Here is a 23,104-nt window from a genome sequence, read left to right as displayed (position 1 = left end):
CCAGTTGTGCTGCAGGGAAGATGGCCTTTCCAATGAATAGACAGCCACCTTTCAGCCTAATTTCCCCCCTTCCTTGGTGAGGAGCCCTTATGTAGAACTTCACCTGGATAACTCTTCCTTGTGATAGCTTGCCTTGAATAAGTTTGTTAAAATCCCCCTCATTGGGTGTCTCAGTTCAGGTGTGGACTTCTCTATGATACATTCCCAGCCTTAAGCAGCCTGGCACAGGCATCCACTGGCTCATTGCATCCTGCCATCCTCCAGTAAAGCGGTGAACACATTATTGTTATCTGCATGTCCGACTCCAACCAGAACAATCATATCTAAGGGCAGAAAATGTATCTTTCCAAATTTGTAAATTTAGTAACATAATGGGCTTCCCAAGGAGTGCTAGTGGAAAAGAACCTGCCTGCCAATGCAGGAAATGTCAGACGCAGGTTCGATCCCTGGGTCAGGAAGATTCCTAGGAGGAGGGCACAGCAATCCACCCCAGTATTATTGCCTGGAGAATCCCACTGGAGAGAGGAAAGTGGCAGGCTACAGTCCACAGGGTCACAAAAGTTTGGACACGACTGAAGAGACTTAGCGAAAATGCATGCACACACAATGTGGCCTATACAAAAAAAGAAAAAAACAGTAAAAAATATGTGCTGAAAAAATGATTGAATAAAACCAGTAGCAAATGAAGTCAAAATAATAATATCAACAAGAAATACATGGTAATTGAAATGACACATTCAGAGCCACATTTGGAGAACTGAAAAGTTCAGAGGTTTTGAAAGTTAATGGATTTACACATAATGTGTGCTATGTTGTGTCTGACTCTTTTTTCCTCATGGACTGCTTAGTAGCCTGCCAGGCTCCTCTGTCCACGGGATTCTCCAGGCAAGAATATTGGAGTGGGTTGCTATGCCCTCCTCCAAGGGAGCTTCCTGAGTCAGGGATCATACCCTCATCTCTTAATCTCTTGCATTGGTAGATGAGTCTTTACCACTAGCGCCACCTAGAAAGCCCTTACATAGAGTAAAAAAGTTAATTTTAGTCCTTTTAAACATTAAGGCCTCTATAAATCATTCATATTTATTCAGTGTATATTTATATAGTCTTCTCCTAAATAGCTATATTCTATAAACTAAATAATGTTGAGTTCTACTTATCTGTACTTGTCTTAGGATGAGTTCCCTGGACTACAAGGGAATCAAATTAGTTAGTTAGTCTTAAAGGAAATCAACCCTGAATATTCATTGGAAGGACCAATGCTGAGGGTGAAGTTCCAATACTTGGGCCACCTGATGCAAAAAACCAACTCGTTGGAAAAGACCCTGATGCTGGGAAAGATTGAGGGAGGAGGAAAAAGGGGTAACAGAGGATGAGATGGTTGGTAGGCATAACTGACTCAATGGACATAAGTTTGAGCAAACTCCAGGAGATAGTGAAGGGCAGGGAAGCCTGCCATGCTGCAGTCCATGGGATCACAAAGAGTTAGACATGACTTAGTGACTGAACAACAAAACTGACAATTTAAAGAACTTGTTGGGTATATAAAAGTAAGGCAGTATCATTATCTCTCTTCAGATACTACAGCAACAAAATGCCATATAAAATTTACTAACTCACCCCCAAACATTCCTATCTAAAGTTTCAACACTACACACAGTGACATAGAAAAATACAATGCCATATAAAGTGAGATTTTGAAGATATTTTGCAATATTTCAAGAATTTACATTTTGAATTTCATTTCTGCAGTGATTACTATAAATAAATTCATCTTTAGAATTTTGAAAACATCAAATAATTAGGTGAAACAATTTTGTATGAGCTCATTTGTTACCTAAGGCAGTGTGCCAGACACTGTGGGTGACATATAAGAATAAAGAAGTCATTAAAGCATTTTCCATTTTCAGTGTGGGAAAGACAAACAGCTAGACCAATGATTTGAGATGCAGACATTACTTAGTTTGCCCTCTGTGACATCCCCTACCAGCAGTGGAAGTCTGGCAGACTGTACCACCACCAGGTTTTAAGAAGTATAAAAAAATAACTTTTTAAAAGAAGATGACCATTTTACTATCATTTTGTAGGGAAAAACCTAGTCATTGGTTGCTTTTATTGGATACTTGAATTCTTGGTCAAAAGGGTTCTGAAGAAAGACTTATTAGTAATAGAGTTTTTCCATTAATGACATTCTCATATCTAGCTCTTTTCCCCCAGTATAGATCAAACAGAGAAACTTCCTTTCTGAATCATTACTGCCGTTCACACTCCTAAGTTCATATATCATGTGATATCTCGGGGGGAGTTCAGCTCTCAGTATCGCTGCTGCGGCTCTTCACTTATATTGGCTCTTCCATTTGTACTTATGCTGGGACATGTGCGTGACATCTTTTCAGTGTGAAATGATTATTTCGCTCTCACTGGCTCTTATTCTACTTCTACTTTTACCTCTCAGGTTCAGAATTCTTAGCCTTCTTGAGCAGATGAACTACAGCAATTTCTCCTCCTCTAAAAGTTCTACATTTTGAGGTGCTCTCAGCCGCAGAATTGCAATGGGACACAGATGTGAAAGTTGAGGATGTAGAGGGGTTTGAGACTTCTCCTTGCCCGTCCTGCTGTCTCAGGAAAACAACCCACGTGTCTGCTCACAAAATTCAATCTTTCTTCTCTCACTAGAAGTGCAGCTTACTAAAATTATATGCTTTCTTTTTAACTCCGGATGAAGGGAAAGAGAAAGAAAGAAGAAAGTAGGAGCTGAAAGACCCATTTTTGTCAACTTATATAAAGAAAATTAAGTTTTAGGAAGAGATTTTCCTTGGGAAAGAAACAAGAAGATGCTTATTAGGCTGCTTTGTGTTGTCTGCCATTTAAAAAATAATGTCATTATGATTGTATTTAAGTAGCTGACCTGTATTTTATATAGGAAAATAAATTAAGAGTCATAATTAGGTTGCTTTCAAGTTTCTCTGAAATAGTGAGCATGTTAATAATTTGAAGTTTAGGAATGAAGTGAGATTCCCAGTTGAAATAATGACATTTTGCTTAAATTATTTTTTTAAACTTCTATCCTGTTTTGGTCTTGTCTTGTTTTTAGCATATCATTTAAGGTTTTAGCTGAAGAATAGACATAACACTATTTGCAAGTGATAATAAGGACCTAACACATACTACTGAAAAACTGAGGGATAGATTCAAAGATAGTGTAAAAACAGAACAGTGGTTTCAAGGAATTAATTGCATGAATAAAGAAAGAATGGTTGTCGTCTTGTCTGAGAATTGGAAACAGGGAAGAGGAACAGTTTTGAAGGAAAGACATGTAGAGCTTGAAAGCTCTCCAGATCTCCTGTAAGAAACATTTCATAATGTTGCCAAAACACCAGTCAGAGAATTAGGAAGTGAGACACATCTAGAGATAGAGTTTTAATAATCTTTGGCACAAAAGTGAAAGTTGAAATAGTTGCAACTGTTTGAATTTGCCAAACTGAAATGTGTAAGGGGAGAGAACATAGTGGAGGCAAAAATAAGAGGGTAAATTAAAGAAAAAGATCAGAGTTAGAAAGACAGTACAGATATTTCAGATTTGTAGAAGGCAAGTGAGAGGAGTAATTGTTCTAATGAGGTGGATGAAACTGGAGCCGATTATACAGAGTGAAGTAAGCCAGAAAGAAAAACACCAATACAGTATACTAACGCATATATACGGAATTTAGAAAGATGGTAATGATGACCCTGTATGCGAGACAGCAAAAGAGACACAGATGTATAGAACAGTCTTCTGGACTCTGTGGGAGACGGAGAGGGTGGGATGATTTGGGAGAATGGTATTGAAACATGTATACTATCATGTAAGAAACAAAGTGCCAGTCTATGTTCGATACAGGATACAGGATGCTTGGGGCTGGTGCATGGGGATGATCCAGAGAGATGATATGGGGTGGGAGGTGGGAGGGGGATTCAGGATTGGGAGCGTGTATACACCCGTGGTGGATTCATGTCAATGTATGGCAAAACCAATACAGTATTGTAAAGCAAAAGAAAGTAAAAAAAATAATAATAAATAAAAATAAAGTGGATTATATTTGAAAAAAAAGAAAGGAAAAGTTTCAACCTTGTTAATTTATGCTGATAGAAATTCAGAAAATTAGACAATAGGGGATAGATTGAGGAGGAATCATGGTATACGAAGTGTTAGCATAAGGAAAAGCTGAAATTCTTGAAGACTGATTAGAAAAATTTGGGTAGAATAAACACATATGACAGACAAAGGACATAATTGTTGAAGAACTCTAGAGAATATCCTGGTATCATTAACACAAATATAAAGACTTGTCTTAAAAAGCAGTGTGTTTTGTTGTTGTTTGTTTTGTTTTTACTTTGATATTGGAAGAAAAAGAGCAAACCTAATGGTGGCTATATACAAGGAGAATTTACGTAATAGGGGAAGACTTGAGATTAATTCTCATCCAGATTTTCAGTTCATTAGTAGTTAAAGGTAACTGTTCAAAGATATGTGATATAGTATGTAGTCCTTCAGTATCTCTCAATAAGGGATTGGTTCCATGACACCCTGAAGATACTGAAATTCAAAGACACTCAAGTCTCTGATGTGCTGACACAATGTGTAATATTTACATATAACCTACACAATCCTCTCACATACTTTGAATCATTTCTAGAGTACTTGTAATAAATACTTTGTGCTTGCTGTTGTGCTCGGTCATGTCTGACTCTCTGCGACCCCATGGTCTATAGCCTGTCAGGCTCCTCTTTCCATGAAATTCCAGGCAAGAATACTGGGGTGGGTTGTCAGTTCCTACCCCAGGGGATCTTCTGTCTCTTGCATTGGAAGGCAGCTCCTGTACCACTGTGCCACCTGGGAAGCCCTGTAATATCTGCTGCTGCTGCTGCTAAGTTGCTTCAGTCATGTCCAACTCTGTGCAACCCCATAGACAGCAGCCCACCAGGCTCCCCCGTTCCTGGGATTCTCCAGGCAAGAACACTGGAATGAGTTGCCATTTCCTTCTCCAATGCATGAAAGTGAAAAGTGAAAGTGAAGTTGCTCAGTCGTTTCCGACTCTTAGCGACCCCATGGACTGCAGCCCACCAGGCTCCTCCATCCATGGGATTTTCCAGGCAAGAGTGCTGGAGTGGGGGTGCCATTGCCTTCTCCGCCTGCAATATCTAACACAATGTAAATGCTATGTAAATATTGCATTCACAGTAAAATAAGTTTTGTTTTTTGGAACTTTCTGAAAAGTTTTTGTTCTTTTTTTTTTTTTTTTTCTGAATATTTTTGATCCAAGGTTGGTTGAATCCATGGATGAGGAGCCCATGTATACAGGGCCCCGATTGCATATGTTGAGGCAAGATGACTAGAACAGCTGATGTGCACAATGTGAGTAAAAGTATATAGAGTAGCTTTTAGAACCCAACTAAGATTGGTTAGCATGAATTTAGACTGTAACCATTTTAAATGCTTTGTGGTTATTTTTTTTCCCAGAAATACTTACAATTGCAAAGTCACGATTTTTTTTTTTTTTAATTTGCACTTGAGTCCACTTAACATGAGCTGAAAACTTCAAAATCTGGCAGAAAAACAAATGGAGTATGGAATCATGTGAGGCAAGGATAAGAAATGCTAACCTGTGTTAATGAATAGAGTCAATAGCTTCAAAATCATAATAAAGCACATTCAAAGGAACTGAATATTTAAGAAAAGTAAGTTTCAAATTAATATGCAATTTTTCAAATATTTGTGGGTAATGGAAATTACAAAAATGTATGTTTATAACACATTTCTGGCAAAATTTTGTTTTTAGTAAAACCTGAGAGCTAAAAAGCTAAGTTAGGAATGCATTGGAAATTCCTTGAAAAACAAGAAAAATGTAAAGGTGCTGGGGGAATCCTTATACAGCTTCCAACATTGTCCCATAAGTAAAAGAAAATGGAAGGAATGCCATGAATGTAAATGAGATTTACATTAATCCTGCCAAAAATCAAAGTACTCTGAACTCTCCCCAAAGTTGCCCTCAGAAGTGCTTGAAAGAAAACCAGGAGAGATAGCATACAAGTAAGAGCAGATGCTAAAGCCAGACTGGAACAACAAACAACAAAAATGAAACCACCTTCGGATGACACATTACTACTTGAGGGAGCAGAACTTGCAACTTCAACAAGAGGGACACTAAGCCATTTAGATAGAACAAGAAAAACAGGAAGCAGGCGCAATAGCAGAAGTTCTCAGTCTTTCAAATGAAAGCCTCCCAACCCCTGTTTCTATCTGATCAAGTAGACAGGAAGTGGCTTCTCTATGAGAGAGATCAAATACAATATTTTCTAGTTTTCATCCAGGATAAGAATTTTTATTGGTATATGCAATGGAGGAAGATGGGGTGGAAAAGTGAGGGTATTTGCAAGGAAATAATTATTTTAAAAAGTTCATTACTTTTTAACGAATGAGTTAAACTCATTCATTGAGTTAAAGAAAAGGAAAAAAAAAGAATGAAGCACATTGAGAAATGGAGAGAGCATAATGGAATCAATGGATTCTGCATAGACAAAAGATTTTCATGAAAGAAAAATTTGCAAAATAGGAGGGAAAGAAGTTATGATTAAGAAGCAGAGTTTTAACATGAACTGTTGACTTCATTTTTTAAAAATTAAATGCTAACTTTTTTTTCTTAATAAATAATCCGTAAAAGCAAGAATAACTCTTTGTTATATATTTGTTGGCTTTCCCACAAACTGGCTTTAAATGGCCTTACCTGGCACAGTGAATGGGTGAAAGTTACTGATATGCTATGCAGACATGTTCCCATATCGCCAGAGAAATGGCTCACCAGTTGTGAAATAGTAAGAGGATGATGAATGCCATTGCTGTTATTTAATGAATATATAAGCAAAGGTGGCATAAGGGACACGACTGAGTGACTGAACTGAACTGAACTGAATATAAGGGAGAATCAAAGGCCGTTATTTTTAGGAGTCATGGGGAGAGGAGGAACTATTTGTACAGTAATCTAACACTGAGAGTTTTTTGACATTCCACATTTCATCATGACACAGAATCAAATTTTGATTATTTGAGTTAAACTTTATGTCTTTATAGGGAACGCCCCTCTAGCACTTAGGACTCATGTATGCCATGTGGTTATTTATGCTAATTTTTCATCTGTCATTATTCCATCTTTCTTTTTTTTTATTATTCTTCTTTTTTTTTTTTTTTTACTTTACAATATTGTATTGGTTTTGCCACACATCAACATGAATCCCCCACGGTGTACACATGTTCCCAATCCAGAACCCCCCTCCCACCTCCCCCCGACACCATCCCTCCGGGTCATCCCAGTACACCAGCCCCAAGCATCCTGCACCCTGCATTGAACCTAGACTGGCAATTCGTTTCTTATATAATATTATACATGTTTCAATGCCATTCTCCCAAATCATCCCACCCTCTCCCTCTCCCACAGAGTCCAAAAGACTGTTCTATACATCTGTGTCTCTTTTGCTGTCTCACATACAGGGTTATCATTGCCTTATGACCCAGCAATCCCACTGCTGGGCATACACACCGAGGAAACCAGAATTGAAAGAGACACGTGTACCCCAATGTTTATCGCAGCACTGTTTATAATAGCCAGGACATGGAAACAACCTAGATGTCCATCAGCAGATGAATGGATAAGAAAGCTGTGGTACATATACAGATGGGCGCCGCGAGGCGTCCAGTGCGGTAACGCAACTGATCCCAGAGAAGCCGGCGGGAGCCCCAGGGAGAATTCTCTTTTCTTTGTGAAGGGCAGGGCGTCCTGGAATGGGTTCGACCTGGGAGAGGGGCCCGTGCCTTGGAAAGCATCGCGATTCTGGCGGCGTCCGTCTGGTGAGCTCTCGATGGCCCTTGAAAATCAGGGTGAGAGGGTGTAAATCTCGCGCCGGGCGGTACCCATATCCGCAGCAGGTCTTCAAGGTGAACAGCCTCTGGCATGTTGGAACGTGGAGAAGGGTTCCATGTGAACAGCAGTTGAACATGGATCAGTCGGTCCTGAGAGATGGGCAAGCGCCATTCCGAAGGGACGGGCCATGACCTCCGTTGCCCTCAGGCAATCGAAAGGGAGCTGGGTTCAGATTCCCGAATCCGGAGTGGCGGAGATGGGCGCCGCGAGGCATCCAGTGCGGTCACATATACACAATGGAATATTATTCCATCTTTCTTACAGAAAGTTGATAGAACCAAACAGGTGGCCAGAAAACTGGAAGGGAAGTTGCAAAATTTAAGACTTTATAATGAAAGATTTTGAACCAAGATTTATTAGAGTTTTCAATAACTGACAGAGAGCAGCAATAAGGAGGGAGAGAGGGTGCTCCATTTGAGATTATGGGCCTCAAAGGAGGTTTTATATGACAAATCTAGAGCCTTGAAGAAGCCCTAGAGACTGGTGCATCTTCTGGAAATTAACTAATGAGTTGTAGTGAACAAGTTGCTCCCATTGAAAAAGGAGGTCAGGGGAGCAGTGACTTAAAAAACATCTTGCTTCAGTTAAATCATGGAGGTGGCAAAGATGAAGCTGAAAATAGGGAAAAGTTAATTGAGAACAGCAGATGTTTGTAGGAAGCTGAGGTGGTTGACATTCAGACTAGATTTCAAGAAAAAAGGCAAAGAGAAGCCTTGTATTTCCAGCAGTGACCATGTAAAATTGGGATGGAAAGTATGGTAGGAGATCCCAATAGTTGCTGAAAGAAAAGTGGGTGATTGCTTCTAATGCAAGGCTCTATGCTCTAGCAGTTTACAGGGCAGTGGCTCCCCAAATCACTCTAGGCATCACTTTTCTAAAGGCCTCTAAAAGGCACCTGGCATCTAAATATTCTCTTATTTATCAACACTGAAGAATTAGTTGTCTTCTGTTCCCATGGGATTTGGTGGTTTTCTATATATATTTTAATATATTTTCATATTTTATATATTTTTATTTTAATGTTTTATATAACAAATATATAATATGTTTATTTTATACAAACGTACAAAATATATATTTATATATATTGATGAAATTGTACTTTTTTCTTTGACTGGAAGTGTTACATCTTAGATCATAAAGGACAGAGTGCTTAATAAGGTACTAAGTCTTAGATCCAGGCAATAGTAAACTAGTAATTATAGGCATAATAATAATAGTACACCAGTGACTTCTCTACTAGTTGCTAGCATATACTTTTATTATGAATTATTTTATGTTAGACATTGTTTTGTTCCTTTATCAATCAATCAATCAGAAAATCAGTCTTCTAACTAAGTAATCGGGTTCTTCATCCAATAAATTTGGAACGATGACTGAGGCTAAGAGGTAGCAAGTCAGTTTGGGCTGGTCTCCTAGTGAGGGAAGGTCTTCATTAGGGCCACAAACAGTTACTTGTCAGAGGTCTTGAGTGTTTGTTCTAAAGCCGAGATGAAATGAATCATTTTATTGGAGATTTAGGAGTACTGTCAATTCTTTTGATGACTGGGAACCAATTTAGCAAGGTAAATAGAAATGTAGATCATGTGTAGGTAAGTGGATAAGGCCACAAACAGTGATTGTGACAACACTGAATCTCAAGGGCCTCCTACAATTACCTTAACCTAGGCATCATAAAATCAGATTCAAGCATTTACTGAAAATCTACCATGTGCTAGCCACAGTGCAAGGTGTCACCTCATCTCATCCTGGTAACAACTACCCTGTGAAGGATATATGATTTGCCACATTTCACAACTGTGATTCAGGCCCTATGACTCTAAGTTTAGTATTTTTTCTACTATATATGGCTATCATTCAAGATCATAGGTTTTTTTTTTTTTTCACAGTAGAAAACAAATAGATTCTTAGAGCTTAATAACATATTTATTAGCACTATTTCTTTTCTTTCTTTCTCTCCCTCTTTCATTTCCTCCCTTCCTTTCTTTTCTTCTTTATTGCAAAATGATAGACCAGTACAAACAAATAGGTAAGCAGATTTAGACAAAGAGAGATTTATGGTACAAAATATTATCAGAATCATGAGTAAGATACATCAATTTGCTATTATTACAAGGGGAAGGGTTTTGAGCTCATGAGAAATCAAAGGAGGGCATGTGTGTATGTGTGTGTGATACTGGGGTGGGTTGCCATTCCCTATCCTACTCCATGGCATCTTTCCCACCCAGGGATAAATCTCTTGTGTCTCCTGTACTGGCAGGTGGATTCTTTATCACTGCACTACTCGGGAAGCCCCAAGGGAGAGAGAGAGAGTGAGTTTAATATGTGCCTTATAGTGTTTATATGCTATACCATCATTTCCATTTCCTTTTTGAGTTACTAACCAGAGTATGATAAAACATTAATATATCTCTAGTACTTTCCACTGTTCCTAATACTCACTGGAACCTTGGCAAACTTTTGTTGAGTAAATGAAAGAATAAGTGATTGGCTCAGAGTAACCATGAAATCGATTAATCATCTCATGAAAATACAAAAGGAATTGTAGGAATTAGCTCATGATTTTTTTTTTTTGTAATGGTTCACTCCCACCACTACACTAAAGTGGATATAGCCCACAAAAATGTGGTTCATAAATCAGCACTGCTCTGTACCATTCTCTTTCTTAAATGCACCAGTCTCCCTCCGATTTTTCATTTACCCAATTAAGAGATCCTTTATAAGAATTTTAGTCCTCAAGTGTATACATAAGATTGAACAAAAAGAAATTACCAATATTAAACCATATTTATTAAAAATAATTATTTTATATACTGAATAACGTATTTTATAATTTTTACCTCTCCAGTAAGCTGCCACCACTGGCCCTTCAAATATGACTGTATTTGAATGCATGCCCAGGTCCTTAATCTTGCACGGCTTCATTTTCCCAAACACTTAGATTCTCTAGCATTCACAAATGTTATGCAACAAACACTTTCTGGATGAGTCCATGAACAATCATATCAATTTTTATCAACTGTTGCTTTTCCTTTTTAAAGCTTAATAATGCCAGCAGCAAGAAGAATTTGTTATTCTCAGTTTTCTTCCTTCCAAATTAGGTAGAATATTCTGATCCAATATTAAATCTGCCACTTATTTAGAAATATATTGAATTTAACACTTAGATAATAATTCTTTTCTTAGAAAGACAATATTCAAATATATATAGTCTTTGCAAGTTTTCACAAAAGTTTAAAATTGCCTTAATTCAATCAACATTATATTCAACACTGAAACACAATAGGTACTTATTTTTAAACTTAAGTTAGGAAGATCGACAATGTAGCTTCTTTTAGAGCTTATAAGGGTCTTCCAAGACAGAGTAGCATTTACTCAGGGAGACGAAAAGAAAATTCCCTTACAGCATTTTTGCCAAAGAAAGCAAGAACATGTGAAGCTAAAATATCTCGCCTTTTTTGGCTACTGTTCTATTTTGCTTTTCCCATTTGTTTCCCAAATACTGATATGGAAATGATAAAATAAAGAATAAGCTGTTTCCTAATTTTTTACAGCCAAACCTTTCTTTAAATTTCACAAATTAAAAAAGTATGTGTGTTCACTATTGTACAAGTTGTTCTGTGAAATAACTCTAAAAATCATAGTTTATATGCTACATTAGTGTGCGGTTGTGTGGTTTTTAAAGAAAGACTTCAGCAGCTCATAATGTGGTAGTTATTAAGGAAGCAGAATTTTTCCATGAATAGTGAAGGAGCTTGTTTATAAAATCTGCACTACAGAAATTGCTCAGTGACTGAAGTAGAGGAGCATGGCTCTTCTTAGGAGTTGTTTTGTTTTCTTTGTTAACAATCAACAGAGATTATGGTTAACTCATAGGAGTTTTTGGACTGGGGTGTGGATATGACTCTAAGATAAGACCAATGACAATTTCATTATTGCTAATTAGAATTCTCTAGTGAGGTTTAAACCTGTAACGATTTTCAATGAGTATAATTTAGAATAAGATAGATGTAGATTTTACAACTCAAATATTCAATGTCTCTTTTCAATAGTCTCCTAAAACATCACCAACTTATATTAATATATTTAAGGATACAGTTTCTCTGATGTTGATAATCTATTGGTAATGATGGTAATAGAGCTTCCATTAGTACCTTCTAAAATGCTTATATTAAAACTGTTAAAAGCTCTCAGTATAAAGATGATTTCTAGAAATGTAACAGTGATTTTCATTAATTTTCACAGTAAATGACTAACCACAAATTGTTTAAAAATTCCTTGCTTTCATTTAAGCTCTCTAGTCTCTAACCTCTAATTTTTGGGTAAGAAAAAAAAAATGCAGTAATACATGAGCCAAGGTATGTTCTGGCTTGGGTTGCAAAATTCTATGAAGAAGAATCCAAAGCAAACCAGAAAACTTTCACTTCATTACAACTGCATTAGGGTAAGAAGTCTAGTCTCCTCTCATAGTTGTTTTACGAGGTGATAATGAGGGGAAAATTCTCTGGCCTAGACAATAACACATATTTTAAAGTGGGTTACAACAGATCATTTCAACCTACCCAACTCAATGATAAAAGGGGTTTGAATGACATCTTCTGGTTGAGAATTTAAGTAGATCTTTTTTTAGATAAAAAGAAAGAAGCACTGAAACATATCAGTGGATCAGCAAACTAAAAGGTATATTTAAAAAAAAAATAAAGACAAGCTTTTCCTTTTACCCACAATCATGGCTGTCTTGTAGGTTTCTGGTATATCATTTTGGCTTTCTTAACAATTGGAGATGAGTAGGTCTGAATTCAGTATTGGTATTCCAACTCCTTCAAACTATGTACAATATTGTCCATAATACTGTATAATATTCAGATATACTGTAAATCCCAGAGAAAAAAAAGATACTGTTGTTGTAAAAAAAGGTTATTGAGCATGAAATATCAAGAATATAAAATAAGCTACTTAAATTGTAAAATATGAATTATATTTTTGCTTTAAAATAATGTCCATGTCACTCCATTAATGTTTTTATTGTAGAAATTAACAAAGAACAAACCATTAGTACCGTGTCTTAGAGACACTGATCACTACCACAGTAAATTTTCTGTACTCTTCTGCCATTCTTTCTCTCTCCTCCTAACACACACTAGACATTTTCTTTTTTTAAAAAAATAGAAGCTTTGATTGGGTGTATCATGGTGATATTAATAGTGGTAACGATAGTAACTGAGAAACCTTTGATTGGGTGTAACAATCCAATAATAATAGTAATGACAAAAATAATAATAATGTTTTCATGTTTAGTTTTAAAACTTAATAGCACTTTCATATTTATTAATCCATAAATCCTCACAGCAATTGCATAAGAAAACCAAAGCTCATAGGTTAATTAACACATTCACTGACACACATCTATTAAGTAAAGGAATTGTGAAAGGATTCCCCCAACAAAGAATACAACTGAAAATATATTACGAAGTGTTATAAAAAGCTAACACTTTGATTTGACTATGTGCTGAAAGGAAGATCATTTCTTACATTGTATAGTGAATAGTAGGTGCTCTGCAATAGTTAAGGAATGAATAAATTAAGTAAATAAAGAATCAAACCATCCAATAATTACACCTCTACATTTGTCGAGTTTCTAGGGATTTGATTTCCTTATATATACAAAAGTACAAGGAGATCTGGAGAAGAGAACATTACGTAGAATCTAAAGAACAAAAAGGGGACTTCCTTGGTGGCTCAGGCCATAAAGAATTCACCTGCAATGCAGGAGACTGTTCGATTCCTGGGTTCAGAAGATGCCCTGGGGAAGGCAATGGTTACCCACTCTAGTATTCTTGACTGGAGAATCCCACGGACAGAGGAGTCTGGTGGACTGCAGTCCACAGAGTCACAAAGAGTTGGACACAACTGAGCAACTAAGCACACACAAAGAATGGGATATCTTCACAAAAATATTTAAATATTTATTCAAATAGGCATAAAAAAGGAGTTTGGAAATTTTTTTAAAAAATTAAGTACACCAGTATTTTTATTTTAACTCACACTGCTTAAGTTGAGAAGATTCCCCCCTTTTAGAAAATGCTAAATATACTTTTTCACCATAAAGAATGCCTAAATCCATAAAATAAGACACAAATTGTTGCTGTTCAGTCACCCAGTCGTGTCTGACTCTTTGTGACCCCGTGGACTACAGTGACCAAGTAAAACAACTTAATTATATGGGCTTATTTTTAAAATACTACTTTACATTCATAATATTTAGAATGTTCATTTAGGAAGAAGAGTAGAAAATTTAACGACCATGTCTTTAATTCCATTGGTTGGTACTTTGAGATAATAATATTTTGTTTTATGAATTAAATATGATCACATACAAATGTTATGCTTAAAATAAGGAAATATCATTTTAAATAGGAAAAGTTGGTGCCACGGTAAAGTAAACACACTGACGATGTTGACAAAAGTGGAAAGCTGGTGTTTAGCTGCCAGTTTTCTCAAGGATAGGAAATTTGAGCCCAACTTTTATTCCTAATAGTACATACATAGATTTAATGTTGAATGAGCCATGATAGAAGGACTCCATGAATAAGGAAGGATAAATGCCAATTAACTTAAACTGATTTGATGTTCTTCATTAGTGCTAAATATTCCTGAATTGCCACTGCCTACAGATGCAAGACATAAAATCTCCCAATCTAGCTTTGCATATTTAGTAGCATATGGAGTCTTGTCAGGCAGCCAAGAACTTCCTCAGTTACTTCATTCTGAAGAACAGGGGTTGCCTCTAATATAATACCTTGAACTGATTCTATTTAGGGTGTAATCTGCCTTGGGTTGCTATTAAGATATTGAATTTTATGAAACAGCTGTTTAATACCATTTGTGAATTAATGGAATCATCATGTAGAATAGAAAAGGCATAAAAAAATTTTAAAGATTACTTTAAAGCCAATTTCTTAATTAATGGTGTTTCAGAACTTTCTAGAGTTTCCAAATTGAAATCCTCCAAGAAGATTTTCAATTACAAGGTAGACCATGGAAATTCATTACCAAAATTCAGGAATAATATTCTGAAAAAAAATCTGTTATGTTAAGATTTTTTAGTTCTTTCCTTTTATCTGAAATGAGTACAGTTGGTACAAATATTAAATTATTGAAAAAATTGTATTAATGAAATACACAGACTTATGCACAGACCAATGAAATACCCAGACTAATTCATCTTGCAGGATGAATCATAGGACTACTTTGGGGTACTTCCATGGAAACAAATCTAACATCTTAAAATGCCCAGGAAAATAAGCCAGGAATGTGGGAAGAGATTCCTGTAGAAAAGCTGTTCATTGTGTTGAAGTAATGAACTATTATCAAATGGCTAAGACTTTTTCTACACCAGAACCCATATAGATGTATTCAGATATTATTATTCTAGTTTGGATTGCAAAAAGTTCTTTAATGTCCCAGGAAAAATTCAATGATGTGTGTGTGTGTGTGTGTGTGTGTGTGTGTGTGTGTGTATTAGTTGTCAGTTGTGTCTAACTCTTTGCAACCCCATGGCCTATAGCCTGCCAGGCTCCTCTGTCCATGGAATTCTCCAGGCAAGAATACTGGAGTTGGTAGCCATTCCCTTCTCCAGAAGATCTTCCCCACACAGAGATCAAACTGAGTCTCCTGTATTGCAGGCAGATTTTCTACTGTCTGAGCCTCAGTGATACAAGCATTTTATTCACAGCTGGACACTTTGAGAGAATATGGTATGTGAAAATCTCTGAGAATTAAACCTATACAAGAGTTTCTTACACCTTGGATTTAGGCTAGACTAATACAGTCCAGGGGCTTCCCAGGTGGCACTAGTGGTAAAGAACCCGCCTGCCAATGCAGGAGACATAGGAGATGCGGGTTCTATCCCTGGGTCAGGAAGATCCCCTAGAAGTGGGCATGGCAACCCGCTCTAGTATTCTTGCCTGGAGAATCCCATGGACAGAGGAGACGGGCAGGCTACACTCCACAGTGTCGCAGAGTTGGACACGACTGAAGCGACTTAGCATGTGTAGCATGCAGTACAGTCTAGATAATATAGTTGGCCAGGGAAAGACAAAGTGATACAGGATTAATGGAGTGAACAGGGCAAGATGTACCTTGATCTTGGGGTGTTTGGAAATCAATCATAGTTGATAAGAACACATTCCCACAGAATAATTTCAAAACACTTGTCTGGATTTTGGAGACTATCAAATTGTCATCCAGATTGACCTTATGGAATATTGTCATGAATATGCATTTTGCTACCACATGGAGAAATTCACAATCATTTTCCATTTCATCTAGGCCAAACATGATCTTCTTTGGTAGAAATCAATTCTGATCTAAAGAGTATCCAATGACATGATCTTTAACAGAGTCCATAAGACTATTTGGAAGAAATCAGGTGTATCACTTACTGTGGGTCAGTCTTAGGCAGTTTGTTTGAGAGGTTGGAGCTGTCTGTTGGGATCTGTTTGTGTGTGTGTGTGTGTGTGATAAAAAATAGAATGGCAACAGATATAAAGTATACAATTTCAAAATATCAATTATTTATATTAAAGTAGTGCCTAAATAACATATATCTTAGAAGTTAGCCATCTTTTTGTTTGAAGTGATAGTCTCTTTATTTTAATTGACATTTTATACTGGTTATTCAGAAAGCAAATATTAATACCTAAAAATGGCAGTAGACTTTCTAAGAATGAACAAAAATGCCAAAATTATAATGGAAAAATAGGAGGATTTTAATAAAGGTAGCATACACCCAAAATCAGAGAAGGCAATGGCACCCCACTCCAGTACTCTTGCCTGGAAAATCCCATGGACGGAGGAGCCTGGTAGGCTGCAGTCCATGAGGTCGCTAAGAGTCGGACATGACTGAGAGATTTCACTTTGACTTTTCACTTTCATGTATTGGAGAAGGAAATGGCAACCCACTCCAGTGTTCTTGCCTAGAGAATCCCAGGGATGGGGGAGCCCAGTGGGCTGCCATCTATGGGGTCGCACAGAGTTGGACATGACTGAAGTGACTTAGCAGCAGCAGCAGCACACCCAAAATAAAACATGTATATTTATTCTTCAGTTCAATATTTTAAAATTATTCTACTACATTGATAAATGTAGTTTAGGATTTGTTAGGGGAAAAAAGAATCCCTCTATAATTTACTTGTGGGCAAGATATGGATCTGACTATTGTGTTTTTTTCTTATTGGTAGCTAGAATATTACATGTAAACAAAAATGTACATGAAGATGTAAATGTCACATTTTCAAAGACTTGTTTATGCCAATTTTAATTGTTCTCTTAATCCTATAGTAAATACACAAGTATTTTGGCCCTCACTCCAGTATTCTTGCCTGGAGAAATCTATGGACAGAAGAATCTGGTGGGTTACAGTCCATAGGGTCTCAAAGAGTTAGACATGACTGAAGCAACTTAGCATGCACACATGCCTCTTTTGGCAAAAAGTTAATCCAGAGTCTACCACTCACCTCATCTACCAGGCTCTTGAACTTTGGACCATTATTTTCCTACCTTAATCGTCCCAAGGACAGACCCCAGACAACTAGAGAAAACTCCTGCCCTCTGCAGCCTACTGGCATTATTCAAACCAGCCTGCTTGCCCTCTTCTTTCCTATGAAACTACAATAATGGCTCTTGATAGAATTTTTCTCCTCTCCTTCTTCTCCTCCCTGGCCTTGGTCCTTCCCCACACTGTCGTGCAAGGAGTGGCCTGCTCCTTTCTTTTGAGAACTGTGAGGCACACACTATCTTTTCAGTGTCAATTATTTGCTGATCTGTTGGCCTTACCATACTGGAATAATAATAAAACATATCCTACATAAGAAAATGTAGGAAAATGTTACATTTAACTTTTAGAAATATCCAAAATAATAGAACAAAAATGGTGAAGAAAATAAGTATAAAACTAGATGTGAAGAGATTGGAAATTTTGTCCCAAATTTACTATGTAACTTGTTATCTTAGAAACATCACTAAGCTGTCTCAGCCTCTTATCTTTCAGAGATGATGGGATCCTTTGCATTTTAAAATTCCTGCATCTATAATTCTAATGCTAAAATTCTACCACCCATAAAATTCACATGTTTTACGTGGGGCAGGGTCTGGCAAAGAGAAGCTGTTAGTTTATAGACACAAATTGCTGTCTACCTCATCACACTCTCATGATTAGAGCTCTTTCTGTGCACCTTTATTTTCGATGTGTGCTTTTTCAGAATCATTTTATCCTCATTAAGATGTTTCCTTCTGCTCCCTCATACTGAAGTTAAATCATCTCCTCCCATCCTAAAATGTTCTTTATTATTAAACTTTGACATTCCAGACAAGTTCATCTTCATTACAGTAATTGATTTGATCACTATGATGTAGACTTGATTTAAATGTCATAGCTGAAAAAAGTTTTGTTTTATTCTGCCTCAGGCAAAAAATTTAGTTTAGTCAACATACAGCAATGCACACTTCATGCAAAGCAACTGAAAATACTAACTGAGGTATATATAATATTTGAACAATTTTAATTATCTAAAAAATGATCAACATTTTATGCATTATGTAATACTTAAATACCTAAAGGAGCAGGAGAATCTTATAATAGTCAACAATTTATTCTACATAATAAATCTTGTGACAAAAATAACTATAAATAATATACTATCTATATATATTATATATATGAAAGTGAAAGTGAGGTCGCTCAGTTATGTCGGACTCTTTGCGACCCCGTGGACTTTAGCCCACCAGGCTCCGCTGTCCAAGAGGCTCCACTGTCCATGGGATTCTCCAAGCAAGAATACTAGAGCGGTTTGCCATTTTCTTCTCTAGGGGATCTTCCCGACACAGGGATCGAACCCAGGTCTCCTGCATTGCAGGCAGATGCTTTAACCTCTGAGCTACCAGGGAAGCCCTATCAGTGGTAATTTTACTTTTCACTGAAATTAAACTAAAACTAATCATTGTGACTAAAATGCAATGTGCAAGATCTCACTCTTCACTGAACAATCGATATTTGTTTCAAATTCATTAAAATTATAAGAAATATATGTATTAGACAAATGTCTAGTCTTTTGCTCCGAATCTGCAAAAACACAATCCTTCTCATGACATATTTCTGTTTTTTGAGTTTATATTTTTAACTAACTGATAATCACTCAAATTCTGAAGTGAGACTTAAAGATTTCAGACTCCCACAAATTTATCACACTGTGCTGTTGACATATTAGGGAAACACATAAGCTTTGTTTATTAAGACAGGGATCAAGACCATCCCCAAGAAAAAGAAATACAAAAAAGCAAAATGGCTGCCTGAGAAGGCCTTACAAAGAGCTGTGAAAAGAAGAGAAGAGAAAAGCAAATGAGAAAAGGAAAGATAAACTCAATTGAATGCAGAGTTCCAGAGAATAGCAAGGCAAGACAAGAAAGCCTTCCACAGTGATCAGTGCAAAGAAATAGAGGGCAACAATAAAATGGGAAAGACTAGAGATCTCTTCAAAAAAATTAGAGATACTAAGGGAAATTTTCAAAAATTTTCTTTGCAAAAATTGTGCAAAAAGGGGCACAATAAAGGACAGAATGGTATGGACCTAACAGAAGCAGAAGATATTAAGAAGATGTGGCAAGAATACACAGAACTATACAAAAAAGATCTTTACAGCCCAGATAATCATCATGGTATGATCACTCAGCTAAAGCCAGACATCCTGGAATGTAAAGTCTAGTGGGCCTTAGGAAGCATCACTATGAACAAAACTAGTGGAGGTGATGAAATTCCAGTTGAGCTATTTCAAATCCTAAAAGATGGTGCTGTAAAGATGGTATTGTGCTACACTCAATATGCCAGCAAATTTGGAAAACTTAGCAGTGGCCACAGGACTGGAAAAATTCAGTCTTCATTCCGATCCCTAAGAAAGGCAATGCCAAAGAATGTTCAAACTGCTGAACAACAGCACTCTTCTCACACACTGGTAAAGTAATGCTCAAAATTCTCCAAGCCAGGGTTCAACAATACGTGAACCCTGAACTTCCAGATGTTCAAGCTGAATTTAGAAAAGGCGGAGGAATGATAGATCAAATTGCCAACATCCGCTGGATCATCGGAAAAGCAAGAGAGTTCCAGAAAAACACCTACTTCTACTTTATTGCCTATGCCAAAGCCTTTGACTGTGTGGATCACAGTAAACTGTGCGAAATTCTGAAAGAGATGTGAATACCAGACCACCTGACCTGCCCCTTGAGAAATCTGTATGCAGGTCAGGAAGCAACAGTTAGAACTGGACATGGAACAACAGACTGGTTCCAAATAGGAAAAGGAGTATGTCAAGGCTGTATATTGTCACCCTGCTATTCAACTTACATGTAGAGTATGAAACACTGGGCTGGAGGAAGCACAAGCTGGAATCAAGATTGCCAGGAGAAATATCAATAACCTCAGATATGCAGATGACACCACCCTTATGGGAGAAAGTGGAGAGGAGCTAAAAAGCCTCTTGATGAAAGTGAAAGAGGAGAGTGAAAAAGTTGGCTTAAAGCTCAACATTCAGAAAACGAAGATCATGGCATCCAGTCCTATCACTTGATGGCAAATAGATGGTGAAACAGTGGAAACAGTGGCTGACTTATTTTGGGGGGCTCCAAAATCACTGCAGATGGTGATTGCAGCCAGAAATTAAAAGACACTTACTCCATGGAAGGAAAGTTATGCCCAACCTAGACAACATATTAAAAATAGAGACATTACTTTGTCAACAAAGATCCATTTAGTCAAGGCTACGGTTTTTCCAGTAGTCATGTATGGATGTGAGTGTTGGACTATAAAGAAAGCTGAGTGCTGAGGAATTGATGCTTTTGAACTGTGGTGTTGGAGAAGACTCTTGAGAGTCCCTTGAACTGCAAAGAGATCCAATCAGTCCATCCTAAAGGAGATCAGTCCTGGGTGTTCATTGGAAGGATTGATGTTGAAGCTGAAACTCCAATAATTTGGCCACCTGATGTGAAGAGCTGACTCATTTGAAAAGACCCTGATGCTGGTAAAGATTGAGTGCAGGAAGAGAAGGGGAGGGCAGAGGATGAGATGGTTGGATGGCTTCACTGACTCAAATGACATGGATTTGGGTGGACTCTGGGAGTTGGTGATAGACAGGGAGGCCTGGCATACTGCGGTTCATGGGGTCGCAAAGAGTCGGACACGACTGAGTGACCGAACTGTAACTGTAACTATAATCAACTCTCAGACCCCAATTCCAAGTATCATTATGTTGGGTACTGGACTTCAATACCTAGTTGGAAAACAAAGATCCCACATGCTACTGAGCAACGAAGCCTTCGTGCTGCAACTAGAGAGGCCATGGACCATAATGAAAGGCCCTGCATGAGGCAATGAAGACCCCATGTGCTGCAACTAAGACTCAATGCATTCAAATAGTTTTCAAAATATGAGCAAAAGTCTAAATGATGGCTTGAAGGTGGTTGTGGAGTAGGAAAGACGTAATGAAGGGACATAAACATTCAGTCTATAGCAATATTTTATCTGCTACTCAAAAAACATAACAGCAGGGCCTGTATATGAAACAGCTGTACCATTAAAAATAGGTATGTTCTTTAGAGCTAAATGAACAACAAATATCCCTCTATTACTGATTATTGGATAGAAAAAGAAAATGTATTCAGCCTTGATTTGAAGAAGGCACCATTCAGTATTGGAGTGCTTCAGAAAAATATCATGATATTTTAATGCACTTGATTTAATAGAAGTTTAGGAACAATAGTTGTATATGGACACAATAGCCATTTTCTGGACTGTGAAGAAGGCAGAGCGCCGAAGAATTGATGCTTTCAGACTGTGGTGTTGGAGAAGACTCTTGAGAGTCCCTTGGGCTGCAAGGAGATTCAACCAGTCCATTCTGAAGGAGATCAGCCCTGGGATTTCTTTGGAAGGAATGATGCCAAAGCTGAAACTCCAGTACTTTGGCCACCTCATGCGAAGAGTTGACTCATTGGAAAAGACTCTGATGCTGGGAGGGATTGGAGGCAGGAGGAGAAGGGGACGACAGAGGATTAGATGGCTTGATGGCATCACTGACTCAATGGACGTGAGTCTGAGTGAACTTTGGGAGTTGGTGATGGACAGGGAGGCCTAGCGTGCTGCGATTCATGGGGTCGCAAAGAATTGGACACGACTGAGCGACTGAACTGAAGTGAACTGATGCTGTAATATTTAACAGCATTAAAAAAGCTACTTTAAACGTATTAAGTGGATACATGTATATGTATAGCTGTTCCACCTGAAACTATTACAACAGTGTTAATTGGCTACATCCCAATACAAAACAAAAAGTTCAAAAGAAAATAAAAAGGTATCAAACAATGTTACTACAATGTTAGCATTCATATAGGAACTGCTGAGAGCTGGGAATTAGCTGCACTTTTTCTTTTAATAGTAAAGTGAAACTAACCCCTTTGACTATGCTCAGATGCTGCTCACTGCCTAGTTCCTTTTGTAATATTTATAAATAATAGATTAGTAGTGCCCACTTAGTAGGTGCATGTGTTATACTTTCAACATATGTTTTAGCAACTAAAATTTTACTTTAATTCTATTTTATGTAATCAATTGTAGGATAATTTTCTAGCCTACTGTTTAAAAATCATGTCCATTTTGAAATGTATAGTAATTGCAATCCTTTTGTTGTTGTTCAGTCGTCAAGTCGTGTCCAAATCTGTGATCCCATTGATTGCAGCACACCAGGCTTCCCTGTCCTTCACCATCTCCTAGAGTTTGCTCTGGTTCATGTCCACTGATGGCATCATGTCAGTGATGCCATCCAACCTTCTCATCCTCTGTCTTCCCCTTCGCCTCCTGTCCTCAATCTTTCCCAGAATCAAGGTCTTTTCCAATGAGCTGGCTCTTTGCATTAGATGGCCAAATTATTGTAGCTTCAGCTTCAGCATCAGTCCTTTCAATGAATATTCAGGATTGATTTCCTTTAGGGTGATGGTCTTGATCTCCTTGCTGTGCAAGGGACTCTCCACAGTTTTCTTCAGCACCACAGTTTGAAAGCATTGATTCTTATATACCATCCAATAGGAAAAACAGATGTGAAAATATCAAG

Source organism: Capricornis sumatraensis, chromosome 11 (assembly GCF_032405125.1).
Source record: "Capricornis sumatraensis isolate serow.1 chromosome 11, serow.2, whole genome shotgun sequence".
NCBI classification, from domain to species: domain Eukaryota; kingdom Metazoa; phylum Chordata; class Mammalia; order Artiodactyla; family Bovidae; genus Capricornis; species Capricornis sumatraensis.
This window is presented reverse-complemented; position numbering follows the sequence as displayed.